Source organism: Sus scrofa, chromosome 7 (assembly GCF_054392235.1).
Source record: "Sus scrofa isolate SSC_HxYL_T2T_F1_AM1 chromosome 7, Sscrofa_HxYL_maternal_Yorkshire_Landrace_v2.0, whole genome shotgun sequence".
Classification (NCBI taxonomy): Eukaryota; Metazoa; Chordata; class Mammalia; order Artiodactyla; family Suidae; genus Sus; species Sus scrofa.
In genome coordinates, this window is record NC_139389.1 from 1,224,101 (window position 1) to 1,240,520 (window position 16,420).

At 50.6% G+C, this 16,420-nt stretch overlaps 1 protein-coding gene and 1 long non-coding RNA gene across 6 annotated transcripts in view; one reads left to right on the forward strand and one right to left on the reverse strand.

Annotated features, from left to right (window-relative positions):
• The window catches only part of GMDS (GDP-mannose 4,6-dehydratase), a 434,734-nt gene that overhangs the window by 310,655 nt on the left and 107,659 nt on the right, over positions 1-16,420 (reverse strand). The window lies entirely within an intron of this gene.
• Positions 287-7,976, forward strand: LOC146401126 (uncharacterized). The gene is made up of 2 exons (XR_014809441.1): positions 287-956; positions 4,679-7,976. It is a non-coding gene; the product is annotated as an uncharacterized LOC146401126 (long non-coding RNA).

Sequence of the window (16,420 nt, forward strand, 5' to 3'; positions counted from 1 at the left end):
CGGTGAAATCACAAACACATCTGTGAATTTCTATCCCCTTAAACGAGACGAGTGTGTGACCTTCCTCTGTCTCGGGTTCAGATATTCCGCCCTAACGTACTGTTTTCTTTCGCATACATTCTTTTTATCCATCTGAGGCTCACTGACCCTTCCCTAGAAATATCAGCTCTCGGTTTTGTTTTCAGCGTTGGAATGTTTAGATTAGACAGTCACTGCACAGGGAAAATTAATACAGCTGCCACCTGCCACAACTCATGTTAACTTGTGCACATGCCACTTGTGGGCTGGACTCACAAGAGCATCTGGGCCGCGGGAGGCATCCTTGCTCAACGTATCTGGTTACGTGGTTGTCCTGCATCCCGGGAGGGCACAGCACCGGCTCCGGGACGTGGAGGCATGGGACGGAAAAGCGGTCGCCCCACCACGACGGCACCACGCCTCAGGCTCCAATCCAGCAAATGAGACACGCTCCCCTTCGGGAGCCAAGGAACAAGTGTCCTGGGAACCTGCAGTCACCGTCCTCCGAAACCTTCAGAGTAATCTCAACACCACGGGGAAGCGGGCCTTTCGACCTCCCTGTCCCACTTCCGGGACGACCCGGAAGCCTTCAGGCTTCTGCATCACGATGGCACCTCTTTCTGGCTTTTACACCATTCATGGAGCGGGTTTGTTCAACGTGCTTAAGTTCCACTCGGGACGGGGAAAAAATGAGAGAGGGCTTTGGCGTCATCAGAGCTGAGCTGGAATCACTCTCGGGGCAGGAAATCTCTCCACAGCCTCGGACAGAGGAGGCCAGCTCTTCAGGGGCCACTGATGGCCGTTTCAAACGACTCAACTGCACAACCAAAAGGAGCTCAATGTTCAGCAGAACTGAGACAGTATCGCCAACTGCAGGGAGTGCATGCAGGAGCCTCACAAGAAAGACTCACTGTTTTCACGAAAGCTTCGTTCACAAGGTAGGTGAGTACGCGCTGGATGTCAGGTTCTCAGTGAGAAACCCGTGTTCTGTTTATTAAACTTCTGAAGGGAGAAAAAGATCACGGTCAAATCATGACTGTGCAGGAAAAACAAAACCCCTCAGGACAGGGCGATGGGCCCAACTCTGGCAGCACAGAGTCTGCACCCGGGGACTTCGTTCCAGGGGCTTCGCGCCCCCGGCCCTGCCCGGAGCAGCTCAGAACAACGGCCTTGCAGCCCCGGAAGCCAGAGCCCACGGCGGGGGGCGGGGGGGGGGCACACGGCCCAGCTGCCTGGCCCTTCAGGCCCCTCCTCGCAGGCTCTGCGGCTCAGGCCTCTGCCCTCAGGCCCGCGATGCTCTGCCGTCTACGGTGGACGGTCCACGGTCTGCGGGGCGGCCCTGCTCCTCGCGCCCGGGGCCCTGCCTCCCAGAGGCCTCCTGAGAGCACGGTTTGACTGTGACAACCGGGGGCGGGTGAGCATCGCCCCAGGAGGTTGGAAGGCTGATCCCTGGAGGAGCAGGTGGCTGTCCCTCTTCCAAGGTGCCCGACTCCCAGGACAAAGGAGCAGAACCCCATGGGCAGCTCAGCCTCAGGAGCGCCAGCCGGCTCGGGAGACTCGGCCACACCCGGGAAACCACGTCCCTGCCCCAGCGGGGTTGAAAACCAGCACTTCCACTCATCGGACCTGTGATGATGACGTGCATGGAAACGACACTCGAACGGAAGCGAAACGAGATCTGAGGACACGGGACGCACACTCTCCAGGACCTGGTGCTGGGACAGCACGGCCGCTCCCGATGCGCCTCGAAGCTTCCCTTCCCACCAGGAAGTCAGGCAGCTTGAGAGAAACCCCCGCATCTCTGCTCCTGCCTCAGCCTCCTGCTGCTGGGCTCTGGCGCCCTGAATTCTGGTGACTTCCGCTTGGCGGGATGGGGTGGGGACAGGGCCGGGGGGCAGGGAGCAGCAACCCTCGGCCTGAAGAGGACCAGCTCTGCCCACGCAGCCCGGGGACACGGACTCCCCACCACACTCACCCCCTGCATGGGCCAGTGAAGCACAGCTTATCACTGCCAATAACTCATTTTGGGTCAAAAAATGACCAAACTGATTCCGAAAGTTCAATTTCAAATCCTAAAATGGGAGTTCCCATCGTGGCACAGCAGAAATGAATCCAACGAGGAACCATGAGGTTGTGGGTTTGATCCCTGGCCTTGCTCAGTGGGTTAAGGATCTGGCGTTGCCATGAGCTGTGGTGTAGCTTGCACATGTGGCTCAGATCTGGTGTTGCTGTGGCAGTGGTGTAGGCCGGCGGCTACAGCTCCAATTGGACCCCTAGCCTGGGAACCTCCATGTGCTGTGGGAGCGGCCGTAAGAAAAAAAAAAAAAAGTAAATCCTAAAGTGGACGGGGCTGAGAGCATCTAGTCCAGTGTTTCCCAAACTGGACATGACCGGTGAGGACCACGAGGTCCATGTGAAACATACAAGGAAGGACGTGTCACCTCTGAGTGTGTGTCACCCACATCACTCTTTCTTCGACACACACGCTCACGCGCACACACCCATGTACACACACGCTCACACCCATGCAGGAGAGTTCTTCACAGATCCACTTCTTGCTGTGGGTGCCAGTGGGCAGAAGTTTTACAACGCTGATCAAACCTGATATTCTTATTTGACAGAGTATAATGGAGCTCCAAACGGTTAAAAGACTCACCCACAATTACACGGCCTGTTACTGGCAAGGACTCAACCCTAACTGTTCTTCCTACAGTGTCCTAAAAAAAAAGAAAATACACACAACACATCTCCATTTCCTGTGACTCTTTTTCTTTTTTTGAAGTCTCAAAAATCAGCATTTGTCTAAAATGCAAAATTCAGGGTCTCACAGATTTTTCAGAGAACTGAGCAGGAACAACTTAAGCAACTTGTCCAAATCACTTGGCAAATTTGGGCTCCAGACAGAGGTTTGGAACAGACGTGGGTTCAGTGGGTAGGGGATTAGGCACATTTCACACAGGCCACCCCACACGCGTGGGCGCTTGACTGGTGTCCGTCTGTCTCCCATCACTCCTCCCCACCCGCAGAGCCCAGGTCACCAGGGGACACCTAAGCTAACCGCCCGAAAGCTGCGGTAGCTGAGTTCATCAACAGTGAGACGGAAAAACGTCATCAGGTGACTCCAGGGTCGGCGACACCCCTAAGAAACCTCAAAATCCACAGGCCACCCTGAGTTACTCGAACGGATTTAAAATGAAGTGAAATGGTAGAAAAACACAATGTGTGACAACCACTCAGGAAGCAGGAGTCAAAGCAGAAATATCCAACCTGAAATGTCACTTCAGAGGACGAGCCACCCACCTCTCTGACACTCTGGCTGCCGTGACAGAGTTGGGGGTTGAAGGTCAGTGGCTCAGAGGCACGTCTGTCTGCCTTGACCAACAATTTCTCATGTTCTCTGTGCACTGAGAGCTCTTAAATAGAATACAGTCGGCTGGACAAGCCCCTCATCAAGTAATTTCACAATTAGGGTGTATCTGTCATTCGCCGGTGATTCCTGACAGATATACCCAAGGGGAGGTCTGTCTTTCCCAAAACATGCCAGTTAATTGGGGACCAGGCATTCTAATATCCCACATCAACAGAAATTATTTCAAGTTGAATAGAAAGAAACAACTAATGCTAAAATAAATAATACTTGAGATACAATGAATCATAAGTAAGTCACTGAAAATTATATGTCTCAGGGACAGTTCTGGGTAGAAAAACCAAATTATCCAGCATTTTATCCAATGTGAAAATGTGAAATATGGTGCTAGACTCTGTATTTCAGGTAAATGCAGGTGACTTCCTCCTCCCGCATGAATCCTCCGGCCAGATGATAACAGCTACACTCGATCACGTAACCCAACTTTGCCTGCATCCTCACAGACGCTGTCCGCGTGAGCCCATGCATTTTCAAGGACCTCCACCTAAAACAGAGCTATCTGCGTGTCTGGCTTGGGGAGGTTTAAGGAAGGGAAAAGTTTTCCTAAATCCCAGAGTCCGTAACAAACCAGTGGAGAGGGGGCAGACCTGTAAATACACTGTTTTGAAGAAACTGGTTGGTCACACATTTGAGAAGCTGCTTATTTGTTCAAGTGGCAGATGGAGACTCAATTTTCCAATCTCTAAAATTGCTACCAGATCCTAGATTAGTCAATGACCCTTCATTTCTCAGCAAGCAGCTATAATAAAATAATCCAAATAAAATTCCTGAATTCAGCTTCCCATAAGTAAGAGTGTGGGTTTACACAGAGACCGAGCAAAGCCGGGCAGAGCGCCCCCTCATCAGAGACCATCTAACACGACTAAAGTGAGACGCAGCCTTGCCATCAGTCAGATAAAACCGTAATCAAATTCAGGAGTCAGTGCAAAATCGAGCAAGCCTATCATTTTTCAAGGTTTGACCAGTTTTTCCAGGCAAGCCAAAGAAGCCCAGGAAATACCCTGAACTAACACGTCCACACTCAGGAAAGTTTGCCTCCCCTGCAACCATTTTTTGCCCAGTGTCATGGGATCCTTAGATTCCTGAGAGTATCCCCTCTTCCTCAGAAAAAGCAAAATTTATTTTTCTTTCCCCAGAAACCGTTAAGACAACCCCAAGGCCCACTCCCATCGCCCCAGGTATGTGACATGGGCTACACTATTTTCACTTCTCTCTTTTTTCTTTCTCCCACAGCTGGTTGGCCTTACAAATCCATCAGGCTTGTTTTCTCACTAAGACAAGCCAGTGGCTGCGGGTGACGTTCTTCCTCCCCGACGAAATGACGATGAGCTGTCCCTCGAAGGAGGGGCATCACCCCGCAACTCGCCGTCCGCCGAGGGGCCTACATTTTCAGCATCATAGGCTCATCTAGCTTCTCTTACTTTCTCACACGTCATCTCATGAGAGGAAAGAAATGCAGGCATTTCTGCAGCCACACGGACCTGATCCGGCAGCCGCCCTACGTACTAATGGGGTTTGGTTGATCCACCCGCTGTCCCAAAGGCGGGCTCTCGCGTCCACAACTAAGAGCTGAAGGGCGCCCGCCAAGAGTCTAAAACCTCCGCAGTTCGGCGTCTGTCTGAGCCTGGACCGTCGTGCACGACGGCAGAAGCGACAAAAGCCATCCGGGCTGCCTCTCCTCTTTCCATCCCACCACGCAAGCAAGGCGGCCTGGGTGCTTCCGCAGAAGAAAACCCCGCCCGCCCCACACATCGCGGTTCCCACCTCGCTGACACAACAAGACACTTCCTTCACTAAGACCCAGATCTGCTGAGCACACAGGCCGGGTGGCGTCTCCACGCAGAACCACCAGCCTCAGGGACCCAGGATGCGAGGGGGGCCGCTCGCAGCTTCCACGGGCAGCGGGAGGGACCTTGCAGCAGCCAGGGAGCAGGGCTGCCCCCGCATTTACATACGAGTCAGTTCCGCTACAGACACTTCAGAGAAAGTTGCTGATAGACGGTCTTCTGCCTGCACACATGGGCCGAGCGCGCTTCACTCCCCTCGGGCTGCGCGCTGGCCGGGAGTCACGGGATGAAGAGGTGGCCGAGGGACTTCCAGGCCCTTCATGGTCAAGACCATGAAAGAAGGGCTTTGACGAGGAACATTCAGGCTGACTCTAATAGTTCTGCTTTTAGTTCATTATTGTTGCCATGTGTTTGCTGCTGTCTGGAGCAATAAAAAAGCTCTGAAATAGCTGTCCGCGTCCTTTGTGGGCTCGGGAGTTTCCATAAGAGAAAGCATTTGGAAAATTACAATATTGATCCAGATAAAATATTAACATAAAAACCCTGTTGAAATGGTGAGCTAAAATACTACAGAATTACTACCACCAGTGTGATTTACGAGGATCCCAGCACCCCGGCCAGCGCAGGTGTGGCAACTGCCCTCTAGACGACACGGACGTGCCGACGACACTGCGCTGGTCCGGGGAACCTGGGAAGTTCTGCCAGGAAGGTCAGAATGACAAGTGCATCATGGGACTCCATCCTGAATCAAAGCACATTTAACACACCACCAGCCGGCCTTCACAACTTTATTTAAAGAACTGAAATTCTTTCTTTCTTGAATATGAGAAATGTAGGCACGGTTTCCTTCTTTGCCTCATCCCAACTGCAGGCTGATGTTCTCCAGCTGAAGGACGTGGTCTTGCAACTGTAACAAGTTCCCAGAAATAACAGTTACCCACGGGAGAGGAAGTGAGCCCCACCTTGGGAAAAGAAATACCCTTCTGGTATCCGTGAGTTCTCGCCAAACTTCGTCTTAGAGGAGCCCCTCTCACTGAGAAAATCTCCCACAGAAGATTCCGAACTGAAGTGATTTCCCCTTCACTTCCCAAACTTAAGGAGAGACTGCGATACTGACCTGAATACCTGGAAACCGCAGGCGCTCAATAAACGCTCTGCAGCGAATCAACCACGTCCCTTGTCCCAGGGTTCCCTGACGCCACTGCCTCTCCTCTGGAACTGAGAATAAGCTCCCGGTCTTGAACTTTTAATGATCCCAAGACCTAACACAGTTTGACTCTTTGTTCTAAAATAATGTCAACATCAAAGACGCTGTTATTGTTGCCAAAATTTTAGACGGAGTGAAGTCTCTGTGTCAAGGGAGACTCTCTACCTTGCCCAAGTTTTGTATCCCAAGACTCCCGTTGGCATTTCGGTATATACTCTGTGGACATATTTTGTTTGTACAAGTAAGGCCTCTGTTTTTTCTAACCCCGCGAGAGCTGAAAAAGGAACTCTGGACTTAACAATTAATTCAGTGTTTATCTACTTTACTTGTCTGCAGAGAAACGTAATCTATTCAAACCCTGGAATGGAGGAAAGAGAGGTGGTTAAAAAGGTCAAGATGAGAAACAGACAGCTATAATAAAACGCGGTGACACGGAGCATTAGTTTTACAAATGAAAATGCTATGGAAGAAAAAGGCCAAGTGTCTCGTCAAGGTTACAAGGCTAAATGAGTGATAGCAGCAGAGATCAGAGGCAACAAAACCTGCAGTCTCGAGCAGAATGCGGGAGATATGTGAGGGTTTAGTTAATGCTTCTAGAAGTGAACCCGGTGACTCACTTGCAAAAAGAAAGTCTGGCTGGAAATTAACACACCTGTAACATGCACCAACAAGAGCCTGCTCTGCCTGTACCCTGAGGTCGGCATAAAGTGAAAGGCGGCAGATAACACCTGCGGAGGGAAGTCCTGCAAACCAAAGGGCACGGTGAGGGCACCTTTGCCTGGACGGCTCACACGCTCCTTCAGCCAAGCTGCTGCCTGCTTTCCCTCCACCGCTGCTTCCCTGAGCAAAGGGTTCCTGGACGACCATCACGTGTAAATCACGCTGTGAAGAGAGCCAGGCCAACAGCAGAACGGAACGAGAGAGCCCCCTCTGCAAAGAGCTTTAAGTTAGTCTCAAGTCAGCCGCCCAGCGTGGAAAGGGCCATGGGGACGCAGGGCTCTCAGCCACTCCAGCTCCCAAGACCTAAGCCACTGTCACCTAACAAAGGACGTGGCCAGATCATGGAGAAAGGACTGAAGGACTTCGAGAAGGGACTTAATTGGCCGGAACCTGGCTTACAGTGAGTTTGGGAGGAAAACATGAAATTAAAGTCGACTAGAAGGCTCTACAAGCAGCCTGTCTGTGAGGTGGCGAGGAAGAACCAACAAGACACCAGCCCCAGGACCAGAACCGATGCCCAGGTCTGGCGAGAGCCTGGGGACACAGCGCCGTGGCAGAGGCAAGGAAGGGAGATTCGACGGCTGGGGGGTGGGGGTTGAACCTGCCTGCATGTGCGGCTCGACTCCCCCACTGTCCTGAGACCTGCTTACGATCTCGTTCACTCAAAGATCTTACGGCGATATAACATAGTCTTTAGCCACTGTTTTTAGTAGTTTTCAATAGAAAAATATCTGGTACAAAATCTCCCAGCAAATGAGGAGGAAGCAAGTGTAAGAAATTCCTACCCTGAGAAAAATATAAGTATTTGCAAAACCGAGATGAATATGTTCACTTGATGGTTATAAACAAAGTTATTTACCATTAAAAACTAATTATTCCGCTAGGCCAGCTGCCAGCAAACACAGGGAAAACACTCCTAATGATGTGCATTCCAAATGTCAACAAATATCTTAAACTTTCAAAGCAGCGTTCAACCTGAATAAACAAGAACCGATTTTAGAAACTCGTAAGTTTATAAAATGACCTGTTTTACGTTGCTTTCTGGGATTTCATTCACAAGCTAGAATGACAAAAGCAAAAACCCTTGTTTCTCAATCTTAATTACAGTGGCATAAAACCCAAAGATTTTGGAATGGCACTTGATTTATACTGATACTCGTTCAAATTAAAATAAATATTTAAAAATATCTGAACTTACAACATGTTGGTAATGGCATAAAATGATCTGACCCGCCCTCCACGACCGAAGGGGAGTAGGGCTTGAGAGCATCGAAGGAGGCTTAGCTGAGGTCTCCAGGTCTCGTCCTTGTTAGCTCCAACCATCGGCCTAACAGACCCCAGGGAAAAGGGCGCCACGTTCATTCTGCGCTTTCAGCACAGAGCTCGGCCACGACAAATGCCCGGAAACTCACTCCAAATGCCCGGAAGCTCTGGTAAGAGCAGGCGTCAGGCACAAAAACAGTATCGGCATTCGTCCCTGCAGGTCACTGCCCCCGAGGGCACTTTTCTCACTTCATGCTCATTCTCCCCTTCACTTCGGAGATGCCAACTAAACTGCTTCCACGTTTACAGCAGAGAAGCCTTCAAGATGTTTAGCTGGAATTGCTTACTTTTAAAGTATGCTGGTTCCCACCGTGGCGCAGCAGAAACACATCTGGCTAGGAGCCAGGAGGATGCAGGTTCGATCCCTGGCCTCGCTCCATGGGTTGAGCATCTGGCGTTGCCATGAGCTGTGGAGTGGGTTGCAGATGTGGCTCAGATCTGGCATTGCAGTGGCTGTGGTGTAGGCCAGCAGGTACAGCTCCGATTCGACCCCTAGCCTGGGGACCTCCATATGCCATGGGTGCAGCCCAAAAAAAAAAAAGAAAGAAAGAAAAGAAAAGAAAAGAAAAAAGAAAAAAAATTTGAAAAATAAAGTATGGCTGGTAGAAAGCCCAATGGAGTCTGAAATATCCTCATCAGATGTGTGGATGGATGTGAAACCAATACATAGCCAAAGGTGACCCAAAACACCATCAGTTGCCTCATACATGACTCGCACATTTAACAAAAGCTCAGCTGAGCAAAACACACTCAAGGAGCTCTCACTGTGGCTCAACAGGAATGAACGTGACCAGCGGGTTCGATCCCTGGCCTCGCTCAGTGGGTTAAGGACGCGGTGTTGCTGTGAGCTGTGGTGTAGGCCAGGGTTGAGATAGATCACATGATGGCTAAGGGTCAGGATGTAAAGACTACTCAGATGTGTTCTTGTGTTGTAATTACGGTGGACAGAGTGTATGAGCCGTTCATTAGGAGTATGATAACAGGATGATTGCTAGTGTTATTTCATATGAAGTGGTTTGGGCTACTGCTCGTAAGGCTCTGATGAGTGCGTATTTTGAGTTGGATGCTCATCCTAGCTTCAATTCGACCCCTAGCCTGGAAACTTCCATATGCCAAGGGTACAGCCCTAAAAAGACAAAAAACAAACAAACAAACAAAAAAACCCCAAAAAAACCACATTCAAACATTTTCAGGGGAAGTCAACTTTGTTCTTACATTTGCCACTGCTAGGTATTCAAATTCCATTCAGTTTTTAGTTTTCGCTTTTTTGTTGTTTTGGTGGGGTTTTTTTCAGGATCCTCAAAAATACCAAGTCACAATAAGCACAGTTAAAGTACATTTAATACGACTGGACAATGGGAGAGTTGGATATAGTTACGAAAATAAGCTTCCACAATCTTGGTCTGAAAAAAATGGAAGTTTACAGACACTAGAACAAAGAAAAGCATAGCCTTCTCTGCACACCAGTCAGGCCACAACCTAGCACAAAACAGTTAACTCCCAGCATGAGGTCCTAAGGGGTGCACAGGGCAGACGGGAGCCCGGCAGGCCTGGGACCCTGATGCGGCGGGAAGCGCAGCAACGGAAATGGGGCTGCAGGCCCTCGAGGGCAGCCGGAGGGACAACCCTTTCCAAACCGAGAGACTAGAAATGCAGGAAAATAATGGATTTGTTTTGCACAGAATTGAAAAGAAAAAGCTAGAAACAAACGAAGGCAGCTCCGGGGAGGGAGAGTCTCAAACTGAGTTGTCCAAGGAGGAAGCGGACTGCCTGGCAAGCAGCAGCGGGAGCAGGGCACACGTGCCCCCCCCCCAGTGGGGGCCCTCCCCTCGGTCCGCCTCCGCCCCTGAACCAGTTCCCTACCTGGAGAGCCTGGCGAACTCCAGCCTCCATCGTTCCAGCTCTCCCGCAGCCCCCTCACCCGCAGGGCACACGTGCCCCCCACCACAATGGGGGCCCTCCCCTCGGACAGCCCTCATCCTTAGACCCTTCCCCTGCCCCCTGCCCCTCCCCCGAGGTCACATAGCCCTTTCTGCGTCCCACTGCCGCACGGACCACCGAGGCTGAAGGGCAGCGGCAGAGCGAAGGGCTACGCCATTGCCTGTACTTTCTGGGCACCTAGGCAGGGCCTGGTATGGGTTTTAGGCTGTCATGTTGTCAGGAACAGAAGTGTTTTGAATGCAGGAAAGAGTCAAGGTCCAGGTGCAGAGTCGGGCTGGATGAGCTGTGAGGACACTGAGATTCTTGGTTCTAGGAAATGGAGGGACACGCTTCAGGCCTCTCCTCAGTGAGCACAGATGCTGCTCTAGCCCTGACAGCTCCGCCGATGAGCGTGGAGGAGCAGCTGCCAATATGCCCTGGCGATGCCACAGACTTGGAGCCCGGTGGCGCCTCTGGAGAGCAAAAAGGAAAAGCTCGCTCAGAACAGCCTAGCCAGGAGGTGGGACATCCCGAAGAAGGAATAGCTGCATTCAATGGCGATGCGAATGATATTCCCAACAACGCAGCATGGTTGATGGATAAGGAGCCCCACCGCAAGGCTGTCGGGAAAAGAGGGACATGGATTAAGCCAACAGCTACACTTGCACAAGTTCATAGCACAAAACTATTCATGATTCTATCTTCTAGGCTGTCCTGTGAACTTGCCCATTGACATATGCCCAAACTATAAAAGTGGGCAAAGCAGGAAATCTACAGTCTCACCACCAACTCTATTTGCAACGCGACCAGTCTTCCCAAACGTAATTAAATGGACTGAGAATTAAGTGCAGACAGATTTCACCTATGCTAATGCTGCCGGGCACTTACAAATCTATTTTAAAAGAAAAATAGGCCTACAAGACCAGAAAACATTAAGAAGACAAAAAAAACACAAAGAAACAAAGAAACAGACCAAAACCCTGTTTTTTGCATTATGTACTTTACTCTAGTTTTTGTAAAGGGAGAGAGAAAAAATGACGAGAAAATAAAGCCACAGACTTGTCTTAAAAGTAACGTCCAAGGCATTACATGGGGTTAGCACAGATGCACTAATCCCCTAACTAGAGGGAGTAGTTAACGACTATAACAGGACCCATTACAGATCGTCAGGGAGGGTCCAGACAAACAAGGAAAATGCGTGAGCAGCATTTCAACTACACTGCTCAACGTAAACGTAAAGTTAAAAATCATTCCGCAGGAGTCTTCAAATTCAAAGACACAGAAGATTATACAGGCATTCAAGTGCTGATTTTTAAAATTATTTTATAAAACTTTAATTCAAAAAAAGACGCAAAATTGAATGCATATTATGATTCCATGTAAGTCAATAGATTAGAAAGAAAAACGGATTTAAAAAAAAAAAAAAAAGAAAAGCCAAACAGGTTCTAGGGTTAAGATTTTAAACAATTTTTTTTTGATTTTCCAAATTTGCTCTGATGCTGTGATGTTTGCCATTTAAAAACAAAAACTTCATTAAAAAAATTTTAAAGACCTGTATAATGGAAACAGTCCTTAAAGCAGAATACGTTTCTCAAGAAGCCATCCTGTGCTAAGTCCCACAATCTGCGAGCCTAGAAGAGGTTCCTGGCGGCGGGGGAGAAGGATGAGGCGAGGCGAGCACGAGGAGACAGGAGATTCTGGACGGTCCGAGGACCGACCCGCCCCAAGGACCCACGCGGACCCCGCCCCGCCTCTGTGGGGACCGTCCTGCTGGACGCGCTGCAGGCTCTGCTCAAGTCCGTTCTGCTCAACGGACACGGCAGCGAAGTGAACCCGCGCCCAGAACACACGCTGGGCCACTCGGGAAGGGAGGACGCCGGAGGCCACGGCTGGACTGGACGCTGCGTCACAGGACAGGGCCTCCTGATGTCTCACTACAGCTGGGAACATGTAACTTCCACCTGCCAGAGGGCAACTTAAAGACAAATCTGAAGCCCACCAGGAGGTCCAACTACCTGAGAAAAAGGCACCGCTTTTATTGTCACTCGTCAGCGCAGTGTGAGGGCCGGTAGCAGACAAGATCCTAGACGCAAAAGCAAGGCGGGTGGCCCTGAAGCGCCAGGCGCTCTTCTGCGCCCTCACTGTACAAGGACTTTAATAAAATGAGCACCCGGGGAAAAGGGGACAGAGGTTAGGCGACATTTGACACTGGAAGCATGAGTTACGTCAGCAGTGGGTGGACACTGTGGTGTAGCCTGGTGGTTTGGGGAGAGCAAGAATGGCCAGAGGGTGGGAAGAAGCAGAGACCTCGCTGACACGAAGGTGGCCCGGAGGCAGAGGCCCAGAGGCAGAGGGGCCCAGAGGCAGAGGGGCCCAGAGGCAGAGGGGCCCGGAGGGCGGGCAGCTCCGAGGCTCCGTGTTCAGAGAGAAGCACAGGAACTCACACGCAGCCAGAGAAGACGCCCTCACAGCACAGAAGGCAGGAATGGACCACCTGGAAAATTCCGATTGTTAAGCCAAGCAAGGAACGGCACAGCCACAACTAAAACAATGCTGAAAATAAAACAGAAGGCTGCACAGAATTTTCTCATTAAAAACAAGACCGCTGGGAGCTCCCGTTGTGGCTCAGCAGGTTAAGGACCCAATGTGGTCTCTATGAGAAGGCGGGTTCAATCCCAGGCTTCGCTCAGGGGTTAAAGATCTGGCGTTGCCATGAGCTGCGGTGTAGGTCACAGATGTGGTTCGGATCCCGTGTTGCGCTGGCTGTGGCCAAGGCTGGCAGCTCCAGCTCCGATTTAACTTCTAACCTGGGAACTTCCATATGCTACACGTGCGGCCATGAAAAGGAAAAAAAAATAAGGCAATTGGTGTATGTATAACTGATCACCTGAAACTAATACAACACTGTAAGTCAACAACACTCCATTAAAATTTTTTATAAATAAATAAATACATAAAAAATAAAACAAGATAACTGGTTGTTTCCCTTGCTCTGGAGTTCAGAAACTAGAACAGCCGGCAGGCTCCCTCCAAGCACTGGACTCATGCATCTGGCGTCACCACGCAGCACAGGAGCCACACATCCTGCAGAGGACACGTCCTCACCCTTGCAGGGTCGAGCCGCAGGGCCGCGGGTAGCCAGGCGGACCGGGCGCGGCTGGCGGTGCCTGGACGTGCGCACGGCTGGCTCCCTGCAATCACAGGCTCGTCCAGCATGAAAACAAGTCCCTGACAAAGGAAGGAACTAAAGGACCTAGTGGACACAAATCTGGCAGCAACTTAAGCAGATACTAGAAGCACGTCTATAATTCCATCTCTTATTTCACTTACGTTTTGTTTTTCTCATTGCAGAAGAGTAAGATACGATACACACCTATGAATCAATAAATCTAAATAAACTTTTCAATAAGTATAAAATTAAAAATTTTAAGGGGTGGGAAAGAACTGTGTCATGAGTGAGTTAGAGAAGCTCGCCCTTTCCTACTGGTACAGAAAGGGAATAACAACGCCTCTGAAAACCAGCGGTGTCTTAGAGTCAACGAACTACCACATGGTTCCTGCAAATCCGGTGTGTTTTTCAGACCACACAGCATTTGCTTTTAACCCATCTGCAAAATAATGGAATCTGAGGATCAGAGCAAGGGGAGGAAGCTTGGAAGCCTCCGAGCTAACTCGATCTAGTAGGAATCCTGTCAACAGGACACACCGATGACAACTCCTGAAGAGGCTGGAAGGGCCCCTTCGGCCGTGGAACCTACGGAAGCACGACACCCGCACGAGGGTTCCTCAGGCAGGTCACGTGAAGGTTTGACCCCAGAAAGGTTCGCCCCGGGAGAGAAGAAAGAAGACGTAGATGCTCCACGAAGGACAAAGTGAGCTCGGAGGTGATGAACTGGACTCGTGTATCTGCAACACACTTCCCTGAGAAAAGGTTTAGAGGACTTCCTAGAAACCAGCAATGACAAGGATAAAAGAGCTGAACGGGGAACGAGGAGGAAAAGGCGCCGGAACACCTAAGGACAGAAGCGAGTCCATGCCTGTTCCCAACCAGAGGCTCGGCGTGGACGGTCTGCAACTGTCCTCTGACTTAGAGGACACAGGACAGACTTGACCACTCAGCACAGTGACACGGAAGGCTGATTTAAAGGGACCCCCCCCCAAGCGAATTAGTTTGCAAAGTAAATATTCATTTTATAGTTAAAAACGAAAACCTCCTCTTTCCTAAGTTAGCGTTTATGCACATCAGGCTGTTGTGAAGTGGCATAATAACTTCACGGAGAAATAAAGTACATTTTATCATTTTCATTCTTTTAAGATTTTTATTTTTTCTACTATAGTTGATTCACAATGTTCTGTCAATTTCTGCTGTACAGCACAGTGACCCAGTCATATAGATAGATAGACAGACAGATAGACAGACAGACAGATAGATGCTTTTTCTCACGTTATCCTCCGTCACGTTCCTGTTTTTTTATTTGGAAATTATGTTTCTTTTATGACTAGAATTTGCTTATGTTTTAAGAAAACACAACACACTTGTACACTTGGGCGCAGTTTAAGCACAACCCGGGGGGGATTATTCACGGTGCCTGTTTCAGAAATAAAAACCTTCCTGGTAACCGGTGCAGGGGAATCCCCTCACCAAAGGTTTGCCGTTTGAGGAGAAGGACAAGTCGGGTGGCAGCTGTCACCAGGTCGAGCGCAGTTCACAATCGTCAGGCGCGGCACATGGGCGGTTCTCCAAACCTCTCAGTGGGTCTCGGGCTGTGAAGTGCAGACACTGCTGGATACCTCCAGCATTGATCGAAAGTGGCGGGAGGGGGGGACGGCAAGTCTCACCGGCCCGGGGTTCAGGAAAACGCCTCCTCGGCCTGGGCCAGACGAGCTGGTCCCGAACCCAAGCCGATGGCAGCCGCTCTGAAGATCAGGCAGCTCGTGAAAACGCCGATCACCTCACAACGGTCCCGCCAGAAAGGCCCCATCAGTGTGCGTTTTAGCCGTGCGCACACTGCTTTAGCCAGAGACCGGAGATTTCCGATTTTAAAACGGCCACATGGTTCCATCAGAGAGTAATAAGTTTTCTGTCTTTTTTAAAAGGCGAGTTTCTAAAGACATACGCTGTCGGGATATTGACGGGCCACGTGAACCTACTCCGCAGGGTTCGCCTTAACGTTATCACGTGCTGTGCAAGACACAAAGCAAAGAATGTTCCTTGAAAGGAAAAGGAGCAGGCAAAATAAAGTGTGCAAGTGTGCGAGTTCCAGGTCAGCCACGAATGAAAGAATTGCAAGCACACCCAGACGTCCAAAAGCCGCGTTCCGGACACTGGGTTTTCGGAATCCGAAAACTGTGTGTTTTCATCTTTTACTCTTCGAGGTACGGGTACGCACAAACCCCACGGGACGATGCCCGGCCCACTGCTTCTGCAAGCGAGCAAAACAGATGGTTCTAGTCAGCGCCCTTTCCCAGCCCCGCCGGGCAGCTCTCCGCCGAGGGTGGCGGCGTGGGGGTGGCCGGGGAGCCGAGCCGGGGAGGAGGGCGCGCGCTCCAATCAGGGCGGGCAGGTAGAGCAGCGAGGGGGAACGGAACGTAAATTATGCTGGGCTTTAAATAGAAGCGTTTTCATGTTTTATTAGTAATAAATCCAGCTCCCCCCCCTTAAACTGCTGTCACAACATGTATTAGTGGCCCCTGACAAACGCCTGAAACCTCTGCCATCATGATTACACAGGAAGGGCTTTGAAAGAATTCCAAGCAATGCATCCACTTAGACTCCGACAACGCAAGTGAGAGGCAGCGGGGAGAGGAGATCTCACCCCAGGGAGTGAGCGAGAAAGGCTTCACGCTCGCCCCGGCCCTGCCCCTCAGAGCCCAGCTGGGGACGCAGGGCAGCGCCCGGCGCGGAGCTGGACCGCTCTGAGGGTCCGCTACCCAGTGCGAAAGGCGAGGGATGAGCCCAGGGCCCCCCAGACGTGAGACGGGGGACAGCAGTCTCGGGGGCTGGAATGGCGACAACAA